The sequence below is a fragment of the Pituophis catenifer genome, unplaced genomic scaffold (assembly GCF_029215685.1).
Source record: "Pituophis catenifer annectens isolate HBS135680 unplaced genomic scaffold, rPitCat1.0.hap2 SCAF_10, whole genome shotgun sequence".
In the NCBI taxonomy this organism is placed as follows: domain Eukaryota; kingdom Metazoa; phylum Chordata; class Lepidosauria; order Squamata; family Colubridae; genus Pituophis; species Pituophis catenifer.
This window is the reverse complement of record NW_027256890.1, coordinates 1,151,285-1,172,912: the sequence shown is the minus strand read 5'-3', so window position 1 is coordinate 1,172,912 and position 21,628 is coordinate 1,151,285. Positions and strand designations below refer to the sequence as shown.

Sequence of the window (21,628 nt, the reverse complement as noted above, 5' to 3'; positions counted from 1 at the left end):
ATCTCTTTGGAAATGGATGTGAAGGTGCTTAGGTTAACTTCTGTTGCAAATAATTCAATCTGTGTATTTGTCAACAAACCGACAAACTGTTCTTTTTTTCAAAGCAATGAGAAGCCCAAGCAAGCCACAGATCTCTACTCAAGAAAAAATTGAGAATTATATTGCAATTCCTGCCAGGGTGGCTTAGAGTTTTTTAAAAAAATCAGAAATAAAATGTTCATGATGCAATATTTAAATAAAAAATATTTCACCAATATGCTGATGATACTCAGCTGTATGTCTCGGCCCATAGTGAGTTAAGTGATGCTGTGTCCTCCCTCTCGCACTGTTAGGAGGCTGTTAGGGGCTGGATGGGGAGCAATGGGTTGAAACTTAACCCTGGCAAGACCGAGTGGCCCAGAGGGCTTTGGGGTTCATTGGCTTAGAGAGAATTGCAACCTTCGGTCTTGGATGGGGTGGCACTACCCCAAAGAAACCCTGGGGGTTCTCCTGGACTCACGACTCCTGCTCAAAGAGCAGGTGGTGGTCGTGGCCAGGAGGGCCTTTGCGCAACTGTGGGTTGTGTGCCGGTTACTCCCTTTCCTAGACCAACAATCCCTACTCACAATCACTCATGCCCTAGTCACTTCCCTTGTTGACTATTGCAATGCACTCTACATGGGGCTGCCCTTGAAGAGCATCCGGAAGCTACAATTGGTGCAAAATGCAGGGGACTGCATGGTTTTGTGCAGACCCCGGTGTGTCCATGTATCACCTCTCCTGCGGGAGCTGCATTGGCTGCCGATTTGCTTCCGGGTGCAATTCAAGGTGCTGGTTGTCACCTTTAAAGCCCTCCATGGCTTGGGACCAGGTGACCTGAGAGACTGTCTCTTGCCGGTCACATCTACCTGACCCACCAGAGCAGGGAGGCAGGGAATGCTGCAGGTCCCATCCCCAAGGGAGATGCACCTGGTGGGACCCAGAAGAAGGGCCTTCTCCGTGGTGGCTCCCTCTCTCTGGAACATCATCCTCCCCAGAAATTAGGATGGCCCCCACTCTGACACTCTTCCAGAAGGCGCTGAAGACCTGATTCTGCCAGTGGGCCTGGGGAACCCAGAGCAGGATAGACCCCATTAAATGGCTCGTGTGATCTGCTGTCGCTGGGGCAGAGGGGTGATTTTATTTGATTCTTTTATTATTAGTTTTATTGTTTTAAATGAGGTTTTATATTCTGTAAGCCTCCTTGAGTCTCCATGGGTGAATAGGTGGCAATATAAATTCAATGAATAAATAAATAAATAAAAATAAATAAAAAATTAAAATAACAAAGACAAAAGACAAAACTAAAGCAGATTTCATTTTGAAAAGCAAAAAAAGCGAAAGAACAGGCATGTTAAAAAGAAACCTCGTACTGGAGCCATGTCTGAGTGAACAGACTACTGCCAACTGTTTTCTCAAAGAAAGTCCTGTGGTTGGAAGGACCCAGAAAACAGGGCCAGAGTTAGGGGGCTGCCCGAGGAGGCACAGACCGGCCCCAGGAAGACTGGTCCCCCGGCTGATCTTCTGACAGGAGATGAGGGAAGACAATTCATGGACCCAAAGCTGTTCCAGGCTTTGCAGGCTGAGGACGGCAGCTGAAATGGGACCAGTGGCAGCTCCTGGACGAACAGTGGGGCATTTTCAGGATTCAAGTCATGTGGCTGCTTTGAGCTGCCCCGCTCAACAATCGGGTAGCTGTTTTGAAAGCTCACCCTGCATTGAGGAAGACAATTGAGGGATTCTTAGGCCATGAATCAGGGGAGGCAGTGCTCTGGGTCCCAGGAGGGTCTGGGCTGGCAGAAATTGGGCAGAGGCTTTTTGTGCCAGAGAGGCCACCTGCATCGCTAAAGACCAGTGGATTCAGGGAAGAACCCCTGGCTGCACACCCGCTCTTCCGGGAGGAGGGTCTTCTGCTCTTCCTGGTCCTGGGGAACATCTGTCTGCAGTATTTTTGGGGGCTTGAGTTCGGTTTGTCGGCTCTCACCCAGTCTAGCCCAGTGTCCTGGCAGTGGTAAGTGGTTTATATTTTTCTTCTTTAAGCAAAATGCTGCCTGAACTCTACATTCTGATGCGGCATAAAACAATTAAATTTGCGTATCGGGGGAACACGTCTAGCCATGATTTGCATGGAGATTGGGGTGGTGGTGGTAGGCTCTGAGGTGGGGGCCCTGCGCTTACTAAAGAGATGGGGCTGCCCTTCAACCTCTGCTCTGTGGCTAAAGGCAACAGCAGCAGAGAAGGTGTGGTTGCCCCAGTAGCTAAGAGGCAAGATGGGGCACATTCAGGAGTAACTCGTCATTGGCAGCGACGATGGGATGGTGGTGTCTACGTGGGGATCAAAAAAAGGACAAGATGTACAAGGAAAAAAGTGGGTGGGTGGGTCTTTGATTATATGTTGTTTGTGGCTGCCATCCTGACTTTTATGACCCTCCTTGTGGGCCAGCTGCAGTTTTCCCAGGGATCAGAAAAAAAGAAATACGCAGCCTGACATAATTAGATATTCAACTGATCCACAAAAAGAGGTAAGATAATAGACAGTGCATGGGACACTGTGGGTCAGTCAAGATGCTTAGAACACTTTCAAATATGCATTCAAGATGCAAAAGCAACATTTTAAATTTTTTGCACATATGACACATATTTGGTTTGAAGAATTGCAGAATAAGGTCATTTAACTTTTGGTATCTGATTTAAAGCCAATCCCTGTCAATTATATTCCAGAGGATCGATGGTCATTATTCATTGTGGGTCAGCAGCTGCAAGAATTAGATTAAGTGCAACCAGGTGGACAATGGTTACCTTGTCTATGGGTTGATGGAGAAAGGGAGCAGATTTTATGCTTACTGTATATCCATAATTATACATTGGTCTGGGAAGGAAAAATGGATTCCAAAGGCAACGATTCCATTGCCTGGGATATGGGATATATGGGATTAAGGGAGTAAATCAGAGTTAATAAGTAGAGCCTTGATGTTAGTGTTACCACATTCGACAGCTATACAATCAGCTAGTTTGCTCTTGTAGGAGTATTAGGTGTGTTCACTTATAAAGTAATAAAAGTGGGATATAAAAATCTAATTAATTAATTAATTAAAAGGGGCCCAGCCTAGTAAAATAGACCAGACTAAGAAAACAATGCCATATAGGCCAGGATACTCTTATTGTAGGAAATGTCAGTTATATTATTGGGGTGATGGGCAGCATGAATAGAGTAGACTAGACTAGACAAGAAAATAGAAGAGATGAGAAGAGATTGTAACAACTATAGCAGGATCATTTGCAAGGCTGAATGTGCCTCTATCATGTGAACTAAGGAGGGGACGGAGACCTTTTCTCCCATTATTTTCTCAGCGGGGGCTCCAGCCCCTCTTAACTGACTGTTGCCTTGGTAGCAGCTCTTCCTCCAGCCCTTCAAGGCCATTCCCTCAGTCCTCTACACAATGTCACATTTTGTCATTCTCGCCCCCGCAGATGCTTCTGAGCTGCCAAGTGCTTGGCAATCATGGCGTTCAGTAGCCCTTGGCCTGGAAGAAGAGAGTCCTCTTTCTTTGGGTCCAACTTCTGCTCTCCTTCCAGGCATTAGGCCTGACCTCTTGCTCCTCTCTTTGCTGCTCCATTAGCTCCCTTTCCCCCCTCCATGCAATTGGCCCCGCTGCCTTCAGTTACTGCCTCCTCTTAGGTCTGCAGACATCCATCCGGCTCTCTAAAATCATCCACTCATCTTGCTTCCCCTTCTTTAAAAAAAAAGCTTAAAATAAGAGAAGAAAAAAAGGGCAAAGAACAAAAGAAAAGGAAAAAAAAAGCAGTGACCTTGGCCTAAATCAGGGGTGGGCAACTGTGGCCCTTTTACAACCTGTGGACTTCAACTCCCAGAATTCCTGAGCCAGCTTGGCCTAAATTCCTTAGCCACCCCTGGCCTAAATCAAACTCCCAGTGAGATCCCATTGAGAGTGGATGATGGAACTTCCCAAAAGAAGCCCAGCCTCTTGGTCTTGCCTGACTGAGCCTGAATCTTTTCCTCCCCATGCAGACCCATGGCCTCTGGCCATGGGGCCAGGACTTTGACGGCATCCCTCGGCCCGCAATTACTTCTGAATCCACACACACCTGGATCCTAGGAAAACTCTCATTTGTGGCTTTCTTGCTGATTTTGCTTGGCTTCTGCACCACTGTTCTTTCTCTGTGGAAGGCATCATATATAGACATCATATATAGTTTTTATCTTTCTGTATTTTACTTGCACACTAGCCAGAGTTGCTCTAAGAGGGAGATGGGCAGTTTCTAAAGTTGACATATTCACAAATATAAATAAATGAGAGGGTGGGCAAATGATGCCAAATGCCGACTTGAAATATGGGACTATTTGTGCCACCACTCCCAAAGAGAAGAAAGCAACCACGGAAACTCTGTGGGCACTTCCCAGGAGGCATCTCCCGTAGGTTGACCATTCCTGGTGGAAATCAACGCCTGGGTCTAAGGCTCCATGCTTAGGAGGAGCCTCAGGTTCTGCCAGAGCTGGGCCTGAGCACTGATAGCCAAAGGTAGAACCAGCCCTAGGCATCTGGAAGGAGGCCTGCCTTAATACTGACATGGGAGGTCAACAGGCAGACTGGAAGGGAGGGAGGGAGGGAGGGAGGGAGGGAGGGAGGGAGGAAAGAAGGAAGGAAGGAAAGGAAGCAAAAGGTGCCAGACCCAACGGGCATTGCAAACAGCAGAGGATGTAAAAGATGCTGGAATGGAAAACCATCGTGCACAAACACACTGTCATTTCTGGGGCTTCTCCTTGGCACACTTATTCAAAGATAAGTTTACCTTCACTCCTGCATTTTCAAATTGTAAAGAGAAATATTTTTGGGGAAAAATCTCTAGAAAGCAGAGGCAGGAGGTGTGTGAGGAAAGATTTACAAGATTATAAGCCTGTTTAGTTTTTAGAATAAAAATGACTAACAGAAGATGAGAGGCTGATTAAATTATGAATGGTGACTTGCTAAAAGAACATACGAGGCCAATAATCAAGTGAGATTAGTCAGATGTGCTGAGTTCACAATTGTTGCACTTGGAACAGTATTCACAGTAGCTGGATTAAAACCATCCTAGGTACCTAACAACCACTCAAGCCCACTTAAGTCCGAAGGATAATTCAATGCAAGGAAGAGCTGCTGTCCCTGGAATAGCGGCATTCCCAAAATATACCTTTCCAAGAATTTCATATATTACTGTGGGTGCTGAAAGCCACTTTTATCCTGTTCTGAATAGAATGTTGATCATTCTTTCTTTAACAGTAAGCATTGCTTGAAAAGTGTCCTTTTAAAGCTCATGGAAACCTCAGGGTAGATTCTCCAAAGCTCAGGATAGGGGTCAGTCCTATGGGGTCAACAGCAATGTCTAAAGAAGGTGCTTCATCCCAGATCCTTCACCTTTGATGGACGGATAAACAAGCCCCGTCTTTCTGCACGGTAATCCTGTGTCCTGCTTTCCATGACTATCCAGCTGGGAGCCTCTGGCTGTCCACAAGAGGGCGCAGTGACAGCCACCACCTGGCGCCCCCACTCCTCACTGGTGGCTGTGGCAGACTGCCCAGGAACACAGAAGCTCCACAGGGGCCGCAACTGTTGGTGGCTTCGCCTCCCCCCCTCCTCTTCCTCATTCTCTAGTCTCCGCTAAGCTACCTTCTGAAGCCAGCGCACCTCACCCGCTTGTCCCGGCAACAGATGCTGTGCTTCCATTAGGCGCTGGCTGAAGGACTTTGCTTGGCCTCTCCTCCGTGCTTGCTCCTCAAGGCCAGTGAAAGGAATTTCATTTTCTTTATTCCATTTATTTGCTAAATTTATATTCTGCCTTTGTTCTTGAAGTGCTGTCTACAACCGTTAAGCACAATAACCAACTGATCAAATGCAGAATCATAAAGTCTAAAACAAATTTAAAAATGAAGCGCTGTATTTAAGAATTAAGCACTCGCCGCTCTCTTACAGCAAAACTGGAGCCTGTCTGGATAGAAGCAGGAAGGAGGTTTGGAGAAGACCCTTCCCTCCCTTTCCATACGTGTTACTCTAGGACGGCTTCTCAATCTTCTCTCACATCGTCAGTATGTCCTACATAAAAAAGTCGGTATGACTAATCTGGCTTTTCTTCTTGAAAATTAACCATCATGGAAGAGAGAGTGATAAAGTAAGGATCAGGTTGTAAGTAGGTTTGGGGGGGGGGCTCTGTTGTAACCGTGAATGGTTGATAAGCGACCAGTTGTAAGTTGAGGACTACCTGTAATTTCGTTGTTTTTAGCATCCCTTGTCAGCTTCTTGAGGAACTCGCCCTTCCACTGGCCTGTGAAGCTCCCAAACATCCCTGCCTCATTTCCCGCTCTTCCCTGCAAGCAGCAGCCTCCGCTGGTCCTTTATGATGACCCAACAGGTATTGCTCGACATCCGGGCATCAGCTCTCGTAGAATCATCAGAATCAGGCGGGACCTCTCAGGACGGGGCCTGGTCCTTGCTCTGCCTTGGCCCGGTGCCCAGACTTCATCGTCTTTCCTCATAGTTAGGTGGCAACTGCTCAGACTCCGTTGCATCCCTTCCGCTGTCTTTTGAGTTCCGTACAATGAAGCGGTCTGCACATTCTCTGGGGCGGCAGAGGGGAGAAGGTCCTCGGAGCCACCCGCCGCTTGGCCAGGAGAAACATAACCCCCGGGGGACCATCCGCTATGAAGGGGGAGGCCAAGGCAGGGCGCACGGCGGCTGCTCCCCAAAGCTCTCCCAGGCTAACCCGGCCAGGATGCTGTAGCAGCGCAGGGAGTTTGCGCGGGCGGCGGCTGAACCGGGGGCGGCCCCGCCGGGACATCGCCGGGGGACAACCAGGCTGGCGTCGACGGAGGCGGCCGGGGCCCGTCTGGCTCCGCGGAGAGGAGGCCCTCCAAGAGCCCGAGCCGCCCCGCGGCCAGACACCCTCTCCCGCCCGGGAGGACCGAGGGACCGGCGCGGCGACCCACGTGGCAGCCGCCCAGCGCCCGTGCCGGGCTAACGGGGCTCTGGCGCCCGCGGACCCGCCCCTTCCCCGGCGAGCCGCGCCATTGGCGCGTGCCCACGCCGATCCGGCGGCGGCCGACCAATCCGGGCCGCGGAGCCTCTGCGGCGCGCCCGCCTCCCTCCGCCCGAGGCTCCGGAGCGTGGCCGGCTGTGCCGTGCGGCTGCGGGGAAGCGGCGGGCGGCAGGCAGGCAGGCAGGCAGGCCGGCCGGAGGGAGGAGGGAGACGCCCGTCCGTCCCAGCTGGGCGCGGGCAGCCGCCGACGGCTCCTGCTTCTCCCGCCTGCGGGCCGTCGCGGGGCGCCGCCGATGGGAGCGCCGGCTTCGCCCAAGCGCCGCGGCCCCGCCTGCCCGCCCCGCCGCCGCCGCCGCCAGGAGGTGAGTGCCGGGCCGGCTGCCTGCCTGTCCCTCCGGCGCCGGAGCAGCCCTGTCCCCGGGAGCCCCTCCGCCCCCCGCGGCCCCCGGCCCCGCCACGTGCCGCCGCCGCCGCCGCTGCTCCGGAAGCGGCGGGCGGGCGGGCGGGGGGGCCTCCTGCGGGAAGGTGCGGCGGGCGGGGAGCCCGGCAGACCCGCCGTTGAGCGCGCGCCCGCCCGCCCGCCCGCCCAGCCCTGCGCAGCCCGCCCGGTGGCGGCTCCCTGCGCCGCTGCGGCAGCGCCCGCCGCTGATGCTGTCCGGGGCCCCCGCCGCAGCGCCCTTCCCGGCGGGGCCGAGTCCCGGAGCGCGGCCGGGGGCGCCGCCCGCCAGATCGCAGCTTTGCGGGCAGGGGAGGCGCCGGGAGGGAGGGAGGGAGGCAAGCTGGAAGGGGCAGGAAAGGGCTCGCTGAGAGGCAATGCCGGCCCCGCAGGGCAGAACCGACCGGGGGGCCTCCCAGTCTCGGCCCCCGCCGCCTTTGCAGGCGCCCCGAAGGAAGGAGCCCTGGGGCAGCTCCGGAGGAAGGCAGGGATGATGCTGCGGAAAGGCCGGGCGGCTCCCCCGGGGCCCGCGGTCAGCGCCAGCCCGATTTTTGAGACGGCCGATCGCTTCTTCTGCTCTAGAGCATCTGCCGTCATTTCTGGCTTGAGTGCTGTGGGTTTAAAGCCCGGCAGCTGGGAGATGCGGGCCCTGGCTTTCTGCTTGGCAGGGCCTGAGGAAGAGGGTGGGTGGGTGGGCAGAGCCGGTGCCCAAGGGCAGGCCACCCGCTTCAAAATCTGAAGTGTTCCAGAGGTTGTTCCTGGTGCTAAAACCCAAATGGAGCAGGGTCTGGTGACATCGCCAGTTGGCGGTCATCTGCTTTGCAAGGAAACCATGTTGGCATGGATTTCTTGAGAAATCCAGTGCAAGGATCTGTGCAAAGATCTTGCAGATCGGTGCAAGACCAGGTCTCTCCTAGGCTTGACAGTAACACCCAACGGGGCATGGGATGAGTTGGGAAGGCCCTGGAGAAGGAGGAAGCGTTAAGTAGCATCTCTTGGTGATGGCATCTGATCTTGAAACCTCCTCCAGTTGACCCTCATGGTTATTCGCTCACAGTCTCTTGTTTCAGGCAACTTAAGACTCATTTGAAAGGCCTGGTAGGCAAGGGCTGCCCTAGGACCACACTACCGTTACGTTAGTTGCCATGTTAATAACATCTTGCGTTGATGAATGGTTTTCATTGTACAGAGGCACAAATATAAAGTAAGCGGGTGTAACGTATGATTCCCTGCACGCTTACTTGGGAAGAAGCTTCCTCGCTGGAAATGAATTCTGATAAATATGCAGTGGCTCGGACAGCAATATTTAGATGAATTTATGGCTGAATATTCTATGTATATGGTTTTGAATAAACCAGATGTATCTAAGATTGAAAATGATGAGAGACGACAGCTTTAAATCCTGCACACATGCTTAAATCCTTCAGGTTAGGTGTGAAATCGTTGAAACATAAAAGAGTAGAAATGATCTGTCCAAGGTTGCAATGGCTTGTTCAGATCACTCAGGATACTTTATCCCATGTGATATCCAAAAGCAAATTACAATCCCGGTTATATTTAAAAATTTGAATGCTTTGACATAACATATAAGGGCAATTAAAAGATACCTTTCCTGAAAGATACCAAGATGGGGTAGAGAAAAACACCAAATGGCTGAAAAATGTAAAAAAACAAAACAGAAAGCAAATATCAACAAATTATAATCTGACTTCCCAGTGTAATGAGTTGCTTTTTCAGAGAATAAACACTTCTGCCATATGAGGTTAGTACTCAGTTTCCAGTGAGTTGCAGTTTCCATTTAGAGCAGGGGTGTCAAACTCAAGGCCTGAGGCCGGATCCAGCCCACGGGGTGCTTAGATCTGGAGATTGGGAGCCCGTTTTGGCTGGCAGTGACGTCAAGCTGGCCACACCCAGCCTGGCCTCCCCCAAGGTCAAACACAACCCTGATGCGGCCCTCAATGAAATCAAGTTTGACACCCCTGATTTAGAGGCTTCTAAAAGTAGACCAACAGTGGTTGATGTGCCATATCAGCATCCCAACTCCCAAAATAGACAATAATGAATCTCTGAAAAACCTTAAGATTTGGTCTACTAACTTAAAGAAATAGTACACAATCCATAGTGCTAAAGTGGGAAGGCTGTCAGAGTCGAGAACAGAGTCTATCCGCCACTCTGCCAACAGCAGGCAGACCAGAAACCAGGGGTGTCATGCAAGTCTTCTTCAGTCTCCATGCAAAAAATAGGGAAACAGAAAGTTTTAAACCGGTGCAAACCAGTTCTAAGTGAAGGGCCTGCATGCATGGGGCACTAAGGATGGAAGGCCAGAGTAGGCTAGGTTATGCCTGCACACTGTCGCCTGTAGAGTAGCATAACATGCTTCCAATGTGTGGAGGTGGCCCTTGTGTGAGGTCTTCTGTGTTGGATTTGTAGATGGTTGGTTGATATGGAAAGTAGGGATTCCTCCTTAAGATAATCCAAGAGGAGAGCCTGCATGCCTGAGACATCAAGGGCTGGAGGGCCAGAGTAGACAATTTCCCTATTCTGGATTTGTAACTGGCTGACCGACCACACTCAACATGTAATCCTCAATGGAACTGCATCTACATGGAGGGAGGTATGCAGTGGGGTACCCCAGGGCTCTGTTTTAGGCCCAGTACTCGTCAACATCTTCATCAATGATTTGGATGAGGGGATAGATGGGGAACTCATCAAATTTGCAGATGACACCAAGCTAGCAGGAATAGCCAACACTGCAGAAGATAGGCTTAAGATTCAGAAGGATCTTGACAGACTGTTAAATTGAGTGTTATCTAACAAATGAAATTTGTGAAAAAAGTAAGGTTCTACATTTAGGCAAGAAAAACGAAATGCACAGGTACAGTATATGTGGTACCTCTCTCAATAGTTGTAAGTGTGAGAGGGAACTTGGAGTCCTAGTGGACAATCATTTAAATATGAGCCAGCAGGGTGCTGCAGCTGCCAAAAAAGCCAACACAGTTCTAGTCTGCATAAGCGGATAGACTCAAGATTACGTGAAGTGTTTTGGTAAGGCCACATTTGGAATCCTGCATCCAGTTTTGGTCGCCACGATGTAAAAAAGATGTTGAGACTCTAGAAAGAGTGCAGAGAAGAGCAACAAAGATGATTAGGGCACTGAAGGCTAAAACATATGAATTCGGAATTGGGTATGTCTAGTTTAATGAGAAGAAGGACTAGGGGGTGATATCATAGTGTTCCAGTATCTGAGGGGCTGCCCCAAAGAAGAGGGAGTTAAGCTATTCTCCAAAGCACCTGAGGGCAGGACAAGAAGCAATGGGTGGAAACTAATCAAGGAGAGAAGCAACCTAGAACTAAGGAGAAATTTCCTGACAGAACAATTAATCAGTGGAATGACTTGGCTCCAGAAGTTGCGCATGCTCCAACACTTGTGGTTTTTGAGAAGAGAGTGGATAAAAATTTGTCTGAAATGGTATAGGGTTTCCTGCCTAAGCAGGAGGTTGGACTAGAAGACCTCCAAGGTCCCTTCCAGCTCTGTTACTCCTATTCTGTTCCATTCCACTCTACTCTACTCTACTCTATTCCCATTCTTGGCCTCTGCCTGCCTGCATGTCTGTCAGTTAGCATCAACGTGATTCCAACTAAGGGGTTGGTTTTGTAGATGGTTGATTGTTATGGATTCCTCATTAGGGCAGTCCATAATCATCCTAATATATGATGGGAAACGGAGCTGCAGAGGTTTCAGCCAGTTAGGCAAAGTGGCATCATAGGTCAGGAGGTGGCATCAGACTGAACAGGAAACAGATGAGAAGAGTGTGGACTTCCCTTTAGAGTCTGCCCATCCTTTGCCCATCCTTAGCTGTGCGAGAGAATGTAAAAAATGCCAGCCGGGTTATCTAGCCGCTTTATTTTCAGCAAAAAACTCAACTGCTCTTTGTTCCTCTTTCATTCTTGTAATCTAGCCAGGTAAAAGCCGTGCGACAGAGCCTTAATTTAAATATGTGTTTGCGTCACTGACGGTCTCTCTCCAAAGGATTCTACTTGCACAAATTGTTTTAATTCTGCAGGTCTGAGAAAGGGAAATTCAGCTGATATGATTCTTCGGGCCTTTAGAAGAGGCAGTCTTGATAGAACTGAAAAGCTGCTGCTGATTTGAATAAGTTTATTATGGAATACGAATTATCGGTGGAACAACTTTAGGTACTTCTGACTAAACAGATTCCATAAAAAAGGCATAGCAAGAAGAAATAGTGAGCTGGTCTTGAGTTTTTATAACATTTATAGCCTGTCTGTTTCCTAGATAGTACCCACTATGCAAGATCCATTCAGTACATAGACTTGGGCCAGTGGCCGGAAGTGGGGTGGGGGGGGATCTGCCTTCCTCAGAGATCCAGCCCTGTCTTCAGCCTGATCTGCAAGAGAGTCGGATGTGGGAGTGGAGGTCGCAGCAGAGGGCATTTTTTTACTGGTGGGTGCCAAGTGACAATCCGTGAGCTGAGGTATAACCCAGAGGCCTTTGGGAAGGGGCGTCCTCTCCTCTTCCTGCTTTCCAGAGTTCAGGGCCTTGGGCAAAACCTCTGCCCATGAACAGCAGCTGCAGTGCTCTGTGCCAGTTAGCATCTTACGTGCATGCAGGCAGCCTCATGCAGAATGCCTAAGAACAGCCCCAGTTACGATACCAATAATAGAGAATATTTATAACTAAGGCTGAAATGGGGGGGGGGTCCTTGGTGCCCTCTGAGTTGGGTTGTTTTGTTTTCATGACCCAACTAGGTAACCTCATCAGTTCATACCCCACTCCCTTCTAGCCCTGATGATGTTATCTAATTGGAGCAAGCTCAGAGACCACCAAGGATCCCACAGAGATGATGAAAGGTGCCCTCATTGCTGGGCCTGGAGTGACACAGGGTCGGTTTTGTGCCTCTCTGCCACTTGCCCGTCAGAAGGAGCCCAACTCAGCTCTGAAGAGGAAAGCGGCTTATTTGCTTCATCCAGAAACTCTTCTAACCAAACACTGTCCCTGAGTTCAATCTCCTTTTCTACCCTCGGCCCACTCTGCATCCAATCATTAATTTTGGACCTTCAGAGATTCCCTGAATCCAGGTGAAATTACCTCATCTGGTTTTGGAAAGTTTAAAGTGGGTGTAGGACAACCCAAAGTTATTCTGGCCTCCGGGGCAGACATTCTTAATGGCTGGGTGTTTGAAAAGGCAGCTGGTGACCCAGATCCGCCACCTCAGGTGCCTCTTGCTGTTTGTTTCATCTCCCAGCGGAGAGGTAGTAGCTCTGTTGGCTCAATTTTTAGCCTAATGAGAGAGTTGGCACGAGCAAAACTCTCATGCCCCCCTTTCCATAAGGCAACCCTGAATCCCAAGAAGGCAGTCTGTAATTAAATGGTGCAGTTCTAATCCAGATTCTCCAGGACCTGAAATGATATTTACTATTCAAAATGGGTTTTCTTTCTGGGAAATAGAAAGATAGTCTAACATCTGTAACTTATTAACAGAAGTTCTTTCACCTGCCTTTTTTATTCTAAATGCTACAGAACCAGCCATGGATAATTTCCCCTGATATATTAATGGGTAATTTTGTCTACCTGTTCCTGAAACCAGGGTTTAAGTTAGTTATTTAATTATTACTATATTTGTATACTGCTAGATTGAATGGGCTCACGGTGGTTTATTGTACAAATAAAACTGGAAAATTATTGTGCAAAGCCTCTTGCAGCCCAACTTTGCACATTAATTTGGCAGCAAGTCATTCTAAATTAGGTAGGGATTTTGGCTGAATAAGACTGTTTAGAAGTGTGGCTTTCCTTGGCGATGGGTTTGCCAGTTAGCCAAATTCTGAGCCGTTCCCTTTGCTCCCATCATCCCAATTCCAGGCCGAAGGAAAGATAACAGAATAACAGAGTTGGAAGGGACCTTGGAATTCTTCTGGTAGCAGGGCTCCCCCTCCTTTCCCTCCCCCAGCTTGGGAGGATCACCTTTTGAAGCAGGCCTCTCCTCTGTCCTTAGGGCTGCGGGGACCTTGGGGCCCCACAGGGCCTGCAGAGCAGGGGCCTTGACCCTGAGGACTCTTCTGGCTGAAACCTGCCAGGTTTCAGTTTGCTGGCTTGCATCCCCCACCCCCACCCCCCAGACAGCAGTTTTCACAGAAGTTTGGAATGGGTGACTTGAGATGTTACCTGGGCATGTTTGTGTGAATGTGGGTCCTTTGGGCAGAACAAAGTACAGGCAAAAGAGCTGCCTGAGAAACGGCCTTGGCTGGACTGGCCCCACGTGGACATTTGCTTATTCAGTGTGACCAGTTTCTGGCTTTAAGGAAGACGAATTGGCGCTCCCTCTCAGACAAAACTCTCGGGGGTCAGGTGCCTGCCTGTCCGTTCACGTTACCTAGAAAGTCAGTCTAAAATTGATTCATCACAGCAATAATGTTTTATCACAGAGAAAAATCAAATTAACATTGGAGGTAGGAAAATCGGTGGAGTGTAACATTGCACGATTTTCAAGGCACAAACAAAGATGTTTTGAGCGAAGGGGGGAAGCAGATAGAGCAAAGATAAGCAGTTTTAACTTTACAAGGTGGGAGATAAGAATGTGATTACAAATTAGCTTTCTTAAGCAGCGCTTTTGGAAATGTTTGCATATTTAAATTTATTCCATTTGGAAACTGTTATCTGTTAGGCCCAAGAAATCAGAGAAATGGACGGGACTGAATTACAGTTGCAGGCTTGGAGTTTCATAGACAGTAATAAAACTTTTGCACCCTTGTTGGGAACTTCTTTAGCAGCTCCAGCCCTGAACCCCAAATCACTGCATATTCATTCCTCTAATTCCATTAGAGCTTTCTTTATGTATGTTTCTCATACTGGATTGTTTCCTATTTTGGTGTTATATATCAATGATCTTTTATCAATCTTTTACTCTCATCAGTTCAAATTGTTTTGTTATTTTTCAAAAATGACTAAACGAAAGCAAAATACTTTTCTAAGATGAGGGAATACCAGCAGGATCCCTTAGTTTTCCAGAATTCTGAGAATTCTTTAAGCAAGAGATGCAAGTTCTGAAAGGTAATCTTTTAAAATTATTTCAATAAACACAACAGGAAATTCAAGTAAATTTCAGTATTTTTCAGGAAAAAAATAGTTGGTAAATATTATAGACTTACAACTCAAGTTGAATTGCAGAAGAAAGCTTAAAGGATGAAAATTCAGAGGAGTCTTTACTCAAAGTTATCTCCAGACAAAAGTAAAGAAAATGGAAGCCAAGCTAGAATTTCTAGAAACCAAGCTGTGTAAAAACAACCTGAAATTTAGGCACACACCAGAAGACTTCAGTAAGGGAGCTCTAGAAAACTATTTGCTATGAATGAATTTTTGAAAGTTCTAAACTTTAATAGGATAAATTGCTGGAGAGTATGATGATGAAAACAACTGCTGCATGACCTATTTGTAAAACAGTAAAATTATCTTTCCTCAAAACAAAAAAAAATACTGAATTTAAATAGAAAAAAATGAGGAGATCCTGGATCAAATACTGTATATGGAGAAAATGAAGTATTTTTCTGAAGAGAGTTTTTTTTTCCAGGCTAACTTAATTTCTGAAACTTAACTCCAATGTGGGAGGCAAGTAAAGTACTTCTGAGAGATTGTTGATCTCTCTTGCAGTAAGAAAGCCATTTAAAGAAGCCTTGTTAGGTCACAGCTTTATACATGGAATTGTGCCATATCTGAAACTTGGGATTTAACATTTATATCTAAATTTAACTTGAAGTCTGAATGTTAGCTGTAACTTTTTTCTTCTTACAGATTCTGATTGGGTTAACTCAAGTTTCTAAAGGTGCATCTAAGATTTATTGACTATCTCCCCCACCCCACCTTAGTTTTTGGCTGAATTACTGATTTTGGCCTTGGGATGTTATCACCTGATTTGCTAGTAGGGGGTGTTAACACCAGTCGGTTGCCATGCCAGATCAGTCTCTGATTGCCTTCCAGCTCATTAGAATCATATCTGCCCCCCCAAGGAAATGAGGCAATGAACCCATCCTAGGCTATGGGTGATCCTTGTGGATCTCCAGAGGGACTTTTTCCTGAGGATCTGGTGGGTGGCTTGGCTGAGTCCTGAATCGCCTCCATCTAGCTTCTCCTGTGCCAACTTTGGTTTCCAGAGGAGCTCTATGAGATGAACTGCCTGGCGGGCTGATGGAGGAAGACAAGATGAGTCTGATAAGACCTGATATTTGGGACCACACCATAGTGATAAGGGTGACAAAACATAAACATTACTCCACCCTTATGGTATCCACCAGTGGTTATCTGGTGGCCCATCTTAGAGTGGCCTGGTCCCTGCTTAGGTAAAAGGGTTCATCTGCAGAGCTGCTATGAGGACCATTCTAACCATCTGTTATTTGGTTTTGCTGTCAGTTGCCGGAGTCAATTTGGAGTTGGGGAGCATCTAAGTCAGGACTGTAACTTGTGGCCCACGGGCCGGATGCGTCATGCACTGGCCCCACCCCTGCCTGGTTTAGTGAAGGGGGAAAAAGTCCCAATACGTCACGTAACGATGCGAGTTTGACACCTCTGATCTAAGTCAAATACCTATTATTTAAAAACCCTTTTATAATCACACTTACTGTCTTTGTTATTGTTTTTTACTTTACTGTTTTAAACTTTGCATTAGTATTTTATGTCTTCTCTTTGGCAATTATAACACTTGGCTTGTAAGGATAAATAAGTCAAAGTAGAAGACTGAAGTGACGGCCTTTGTCCCAAGTGCTGGGGGATCTTCACGAGGTTGTGGCAGATGCAGCCTGGAGTTGTAAGAAGAAACACTCCTGTTACACACAGAATCTGGTTTCTCTTTCTTTCACAAAAGTCACACCTTAGGGTAAAATGACAATTTTGGGTCTGGGTGGGAGGATTTGGATGAACTGAGCTAACTGCTGATAAGTCCGATTCCTCAGGAGGATCCAGCTGAGTGCCCTACTTTGAGAGGAAGGTGGCATGACACTAGCTTGGTACCCAAGCTATATTTAAGTACAGATCTGTGTGTTTCTAGTTAGCGAAGAAGGCGCCTTAGATATCATTCTATGTGAGGTGCTTGCTGCTGGAAATGGGAAGTAAAATATGAATTCTTCACTCCTGGAAAAGTTGGCATTTTTGCAAGGCAGAATAGATTATCTATCTATCTATCTATCTATCTATCTATCTATCTATCTATCTATCTAATGTGTTTTCCTGAAAATAAGACCCTGTCTTATATTTTTTTGAACTCTAAAATAAGTGCTTGGCCTTATTGCCATGTGCTCAAAAGCCTGATTGGGCTTATTATCAGGGGATGTCTTATTTTGGGGGAAACGGTATCTATCTATCAACCCATCCATCCATCTACCTACCTACCTATCTAATCCATCTATCTTGTCTGTCTGTCTGTCTGTCTGTCTGTCTATCTATCTATCTATCTATCTATCTATCTATCTATCTATCTATCTATCTAATCCTTCTATCTATTTATCTAATCTATCATCTATCTATCTAGTCCATCTATCGATCTATCTATCTAATCTATCTACCTAGTCCATCTATCTAGTCCATCCATCCATCCATCCATCCATCCATCTCTATCTATCTATCTATCTATCTATCTATCTATCTATCTATCTATATCTACCTACCTACCTACCTACCTACCTACCTACCATCTACCTATCATTTATAAAATTAATTGGCCGCCCATTTTACTATAGGGAATTCTGGGCGGCTTACAGTTACATGTACAATTAAAACATGAAAAGACATTGAAAGCAAGGGCACCTGGGGAGGTCAGGGGCAGAGGGCGGGGGGAGGTGGGATCTGTTGTTACTCGATCAACCACTTCTATTGCGCTGATCCTCCACTGGGATCTTTAGGCCTTACAAAAAGATAGTAGCGTTGGGGCCAATCTCACATCGGGGGCACAGTGTTCCAAAGGGCAGGAGCCACAGCAGGGAAGGCTCTCCTCCTGGACCCTGCTGACCTGCAGCAGGCCTCCTCTGCTGGCACAAGTGGGACTGGCCAATCCCAGTGGGGGTGAGACAGTCCCTGCCTGAAGGGATGACGTTTCCCCTGCTTTGCAGAGCAGGAAAGCTTTTCTGTGAGAGTTCCTCTTCTGTAAAGATTCACTCCTTCCCTCAGGATCGTCCCCAAATGTGCTAATTTTTTTTTAAATTCTCAAAGACCTTCAGGGAATAGGACTATGAGCAAGACAACTGCAGCTGATTGTTTTATAGGCATTTAAAAAAACTTTATTCCACCTTTATTCCTTTTATTAAAATCTCAAGGCAGTGAACCTATCAGATACATCTTCCTTCTCCTATTTTCCCCACAACAACAACCTTGCAAGGTGGGTTGGCTGAAAGTGATTGGCCCAAAGCTTGCTTTTGTGACTAAGGCAGGACTCAAATTTACTCTCTTCCGATTTTATGTTTTTTAGTATCTTGTGGGGCTGCATTACTAGTGAGTTGGACCCCCCCTGAGGGAAGCTGCTCCAAGTCAAGCTACCTTTTGAAATTGAGGGATGGCGATTATTGTTCAAGTGGTGCTCCAGTTGTTTTGGGATTGCCCCCAAGGGCAGGCACGGTCCTTCTACTTCTGTTTGCAGTCTTTGTATTTCGTGTTTTCTCCAATTCTTTTTCTTTTGTCCTGCCATCTCACGTCCACCACTATCCAGACTTCTTTGTCTTATCAACAATTGTGACATCTGAGGTGTTTGTAGCAGGCACTTGTCTGTTTGAATGCTAAAGCCCTAGAGCACTTCAACTTCTTTATTTTCCATGACTTTTCTATTGTATGGTCCCACCAGTTCTTGCTTGCAAGCAAATGGTATTTCTTGCAGATTGTCCAACTCACCACTGTTGCCACTTAGCCATACCGTTGCTTGTAGTCAGTCTGGATGATCTTGCAGCAGTTCACCAGGTGATCCAGTTTTTTTAGCTTCTTTGCAGAGGCATTGCTTCTACCTGTTGCTTTCTTCTCAATTCAGACTTTGCATGTATTTGTTCTTAAGGCTTGGTCTTGTATAGCCAGAATTAGTCCCTCTGTCTTTTTCTTCAACTTTCCTCCTCTTAGCTATTGTCAGGTCCTGTTATCTGCTTCGTTTGCTATTTTTAATGCACTGACTATATAATAGTTTGCCTTGCCATTTCTCATTTTTATTCTTTATTTAGTCTTTCCTATGTAGGCAGTTTGGTTTCTCCACTACTTAGTAAACTTTCCTGGTATACTAGCTTCAGTACATCATCATCTTTGTCCTTCAGATATTCTTCCAGTCATTTGACGTACTTGCAACATTCCACATCCACCTATTTTCCTTGGTAAGTAGAGTCTGTCAACATTGCTGCATTGATAAAGGGCATGATTCATTGCCATTATTTTTCTGGTCTTCCTATCCAAGCCTTTTAGTTCTGCTTCAGTCCAGTCCACTGTTCCAGCTGTGCATCTAATGACTGGAATTGCTCAGCTGTTAATTGCCTTGATGGCATTTCCTCCACTGAGTTTGTCTTAAGATCTTTATTTTCACTTTTAACCTTCTTCTTGATTTCAGTGAAATTGATGAAATCAGCTTGAAGGATACCCAGATATTTGCAATGATTGTCTTCATCCAGACTCTTGATGTTCTTTCCATAGGGCATTTTGATTCCTTCAGTTTTTCTCTCCTTTTTTCTTTATTATTAACTACTTATACACTTAACGATACACAGAAAAATATTTGCTATGAGGGGACCTTGGTGCTCTCTGAGTTTGGTTGTTTTCTTGCAGACATTTCATTACCCAAACTACATCAGTGCTAGTGTTCATACTTAGAGTGAATACTCACTACTTAGAGTCACTTGTGATTGAAGTGATATAAAAGATTGGTTCATCATAGATAGATAGATAGATAGATAGATAGATAGATAGATAGATAGAGCAATTACTGATCCTATGAAGTGGAGCACAAGTTCTAAGCAAATTCTGCTTACTTCAGTCTCTTGAAAGTAAAAGGTTGGAGTAACTAATATTGCTGCTGAGAGATCAGCTTCTCCAGATCAAAGGCCCTGCTGTACCAGCCGCTGCTGCTGGGACCCTTCCTGAGGCCTCTCTCGAGAACGGGAGAACCCAGCAGGTGAGGGCAAGCGCAGGCTCTGCCCCTTGGGGGGGGGGGGCAGATTCTGGAATGCGTGAATGATAGGGAAATGCAGAGGAGGAAGCATTTGTTTTATAAATGGAGTCAGCCAGAAGTTATTGATTCAACTAAGGTTGGGTTATTCTTTGTCCTGGCTCGTTTTTTTTAATCGTTTGTTGTGGCCTTCTGGGGCTATTACATACGCCCATGTTCGAATTGTGCATATTTGTGGAAGGAGAAGCTCTAGGACTGGTTTTATAAAGCAGGCAAGAAAAAGATCACCTTGCCTTTTATGAGGAATTTGCCTTAAATTCAAGATTATTAGGCTTTGGGATAATGCTATAGGTTAGAGTTCCCCAACCTTTTCAGCTTTGCGGATCGGTGGGGGGAGGGGATGGTCCCGTGCGAGTGGCGGGCAAGTGTGTGCTCACAACTTCATTTGTGTGAGCGGTGGGCACGCGCACCCACTGCTCACACAAATGGAGCGCACTTTGACAGCCCAGTTCCACTCAAGGCCCAGGTGTGGGTTGTGGCCTGGGGGTTGGGGACCCCTGTTGTATGTGGCAATAGTGATAGATCGGTCTGAAGCCCCTGTCTGTGCTTCAGGTGTTTTCAGTGCAGTGATTCCAAATACAAGTCAAGTCAATAATCCTTGACTTACGACCACAATTGAGCCTAAAATTTCTGTTCTGAAGTGAGACATTTGTCAAGTGAAATTTGCCCCATTTTATGATCTTCCTTGCCTCCATTGTTAAGTGAATCACTACAGTTGATAAGTGAGTAACCTGGTTGTTAAGTGACTGGATTCCCCACTGCTGGTCAGAAGGTCGCAAAAGGGGATCACATGACTCCAGGATACTGTGACTGTCATAAGTATGAACAACTTGCCAAGCATCTAAATTTGGATCACATGATCATGGGGATGCTGCAAAGGTTGCAACTGTGAAAAACGGTCATAAGTCACATTTTTTAGCGCTGTTGTAACTTTGAATGGTCACTAAACAAACTGTTGTAAGTCAAGGACTACCTGTGAGGTTAGTCTTGACTTGGTAAGTGAGACAGTTAAGTTAGTTTTACCCCTTTTTATCACCTTTCTTGTCACAATTAAGTGAATCACTGGTCACTAAATGAACTATTGTAAGTGGGTGGGTGTGAAAATAGGGTTGATGTGAATTAAATCTATTCGTAGTTTTATTCCCGTATATTCTGGGGGCCACTTTGGAAGGGGCACTGGTCCACACCCAAAGATCTCAGGGGCTGCCGGGAACCCCATTTATTAAATGGCAGTAGTCGTACTTTGCCATGAACTACAAGCCAGGATTTATACCATACAAGGGTGGGGTTCATGCATCATGGTGGATGGTGCAATGCTGGGCAGCTGTTGTTTTTCTCTTCCGAAAGGGGGAAAGAGGAGCTGGGTAGCCACGGATCAATGTCGCTCTGGCACCAATGCCAGAAGGAATTCCGGCAGGGATCATTGAGTGGTTCAACAGGCCTCATTTTTAGTAGCAGAATCAGTGTAGTTGACCGTGGGAAGGAACCAAGGAAGCATCCGGCAGATTCTCCCGGCAGATTCTGGTAGAACAAAAGACAAAGGGCGGACTGGGCAGGGCTCCCCTTGGAAGGGCATGGAGACAGTGGCACCCAGCATGCCCAGGGCTCTTGGTCGGGCTGGAGGAAACAGGGTGTGGGATGCAACAAGGCTCCTTTCTAGGCACTCTGATGCTCTCCGTCTAGTGAGGGATGGAGGGTCAGTTTGGTGTCCTGGTGAGGGCACCTGGCCAGGAATGCGGGTAGGTGGGTGGTACCGTGAGTTCTAGTCCTGCCTTAGGCACAAAGCCAGCTGGGTGAATTTGAGCCAGTCTCTCCCTTAGGAAGAAGGAAATGGCAAACTGCTTCCAAAAAACCTTGCCAAGAAAACTGCAGGTATTTGCCTGGATAGTTGCCAGGAGTCAACACTTAGAAAAACTGCAAAAATTGCTGCTGACACGAAGATAGAGTT

At 47.0% G+C, this 21,628-nt stretch overlaps 1 protein-coding gene across 1 annotated transcript in view; it reads right to left on the bottom strand.

Annotated features, from left to right (window-relative positions):
* Window positions 1-21,628, bottom strand: part of RSPH14 (radial spoke head 14 homolog) — a 95,862-nt gene that overhangs the window by 9,691 nt on the left and 64,543 nt on the right. The window lies entirely within an intron of this gene.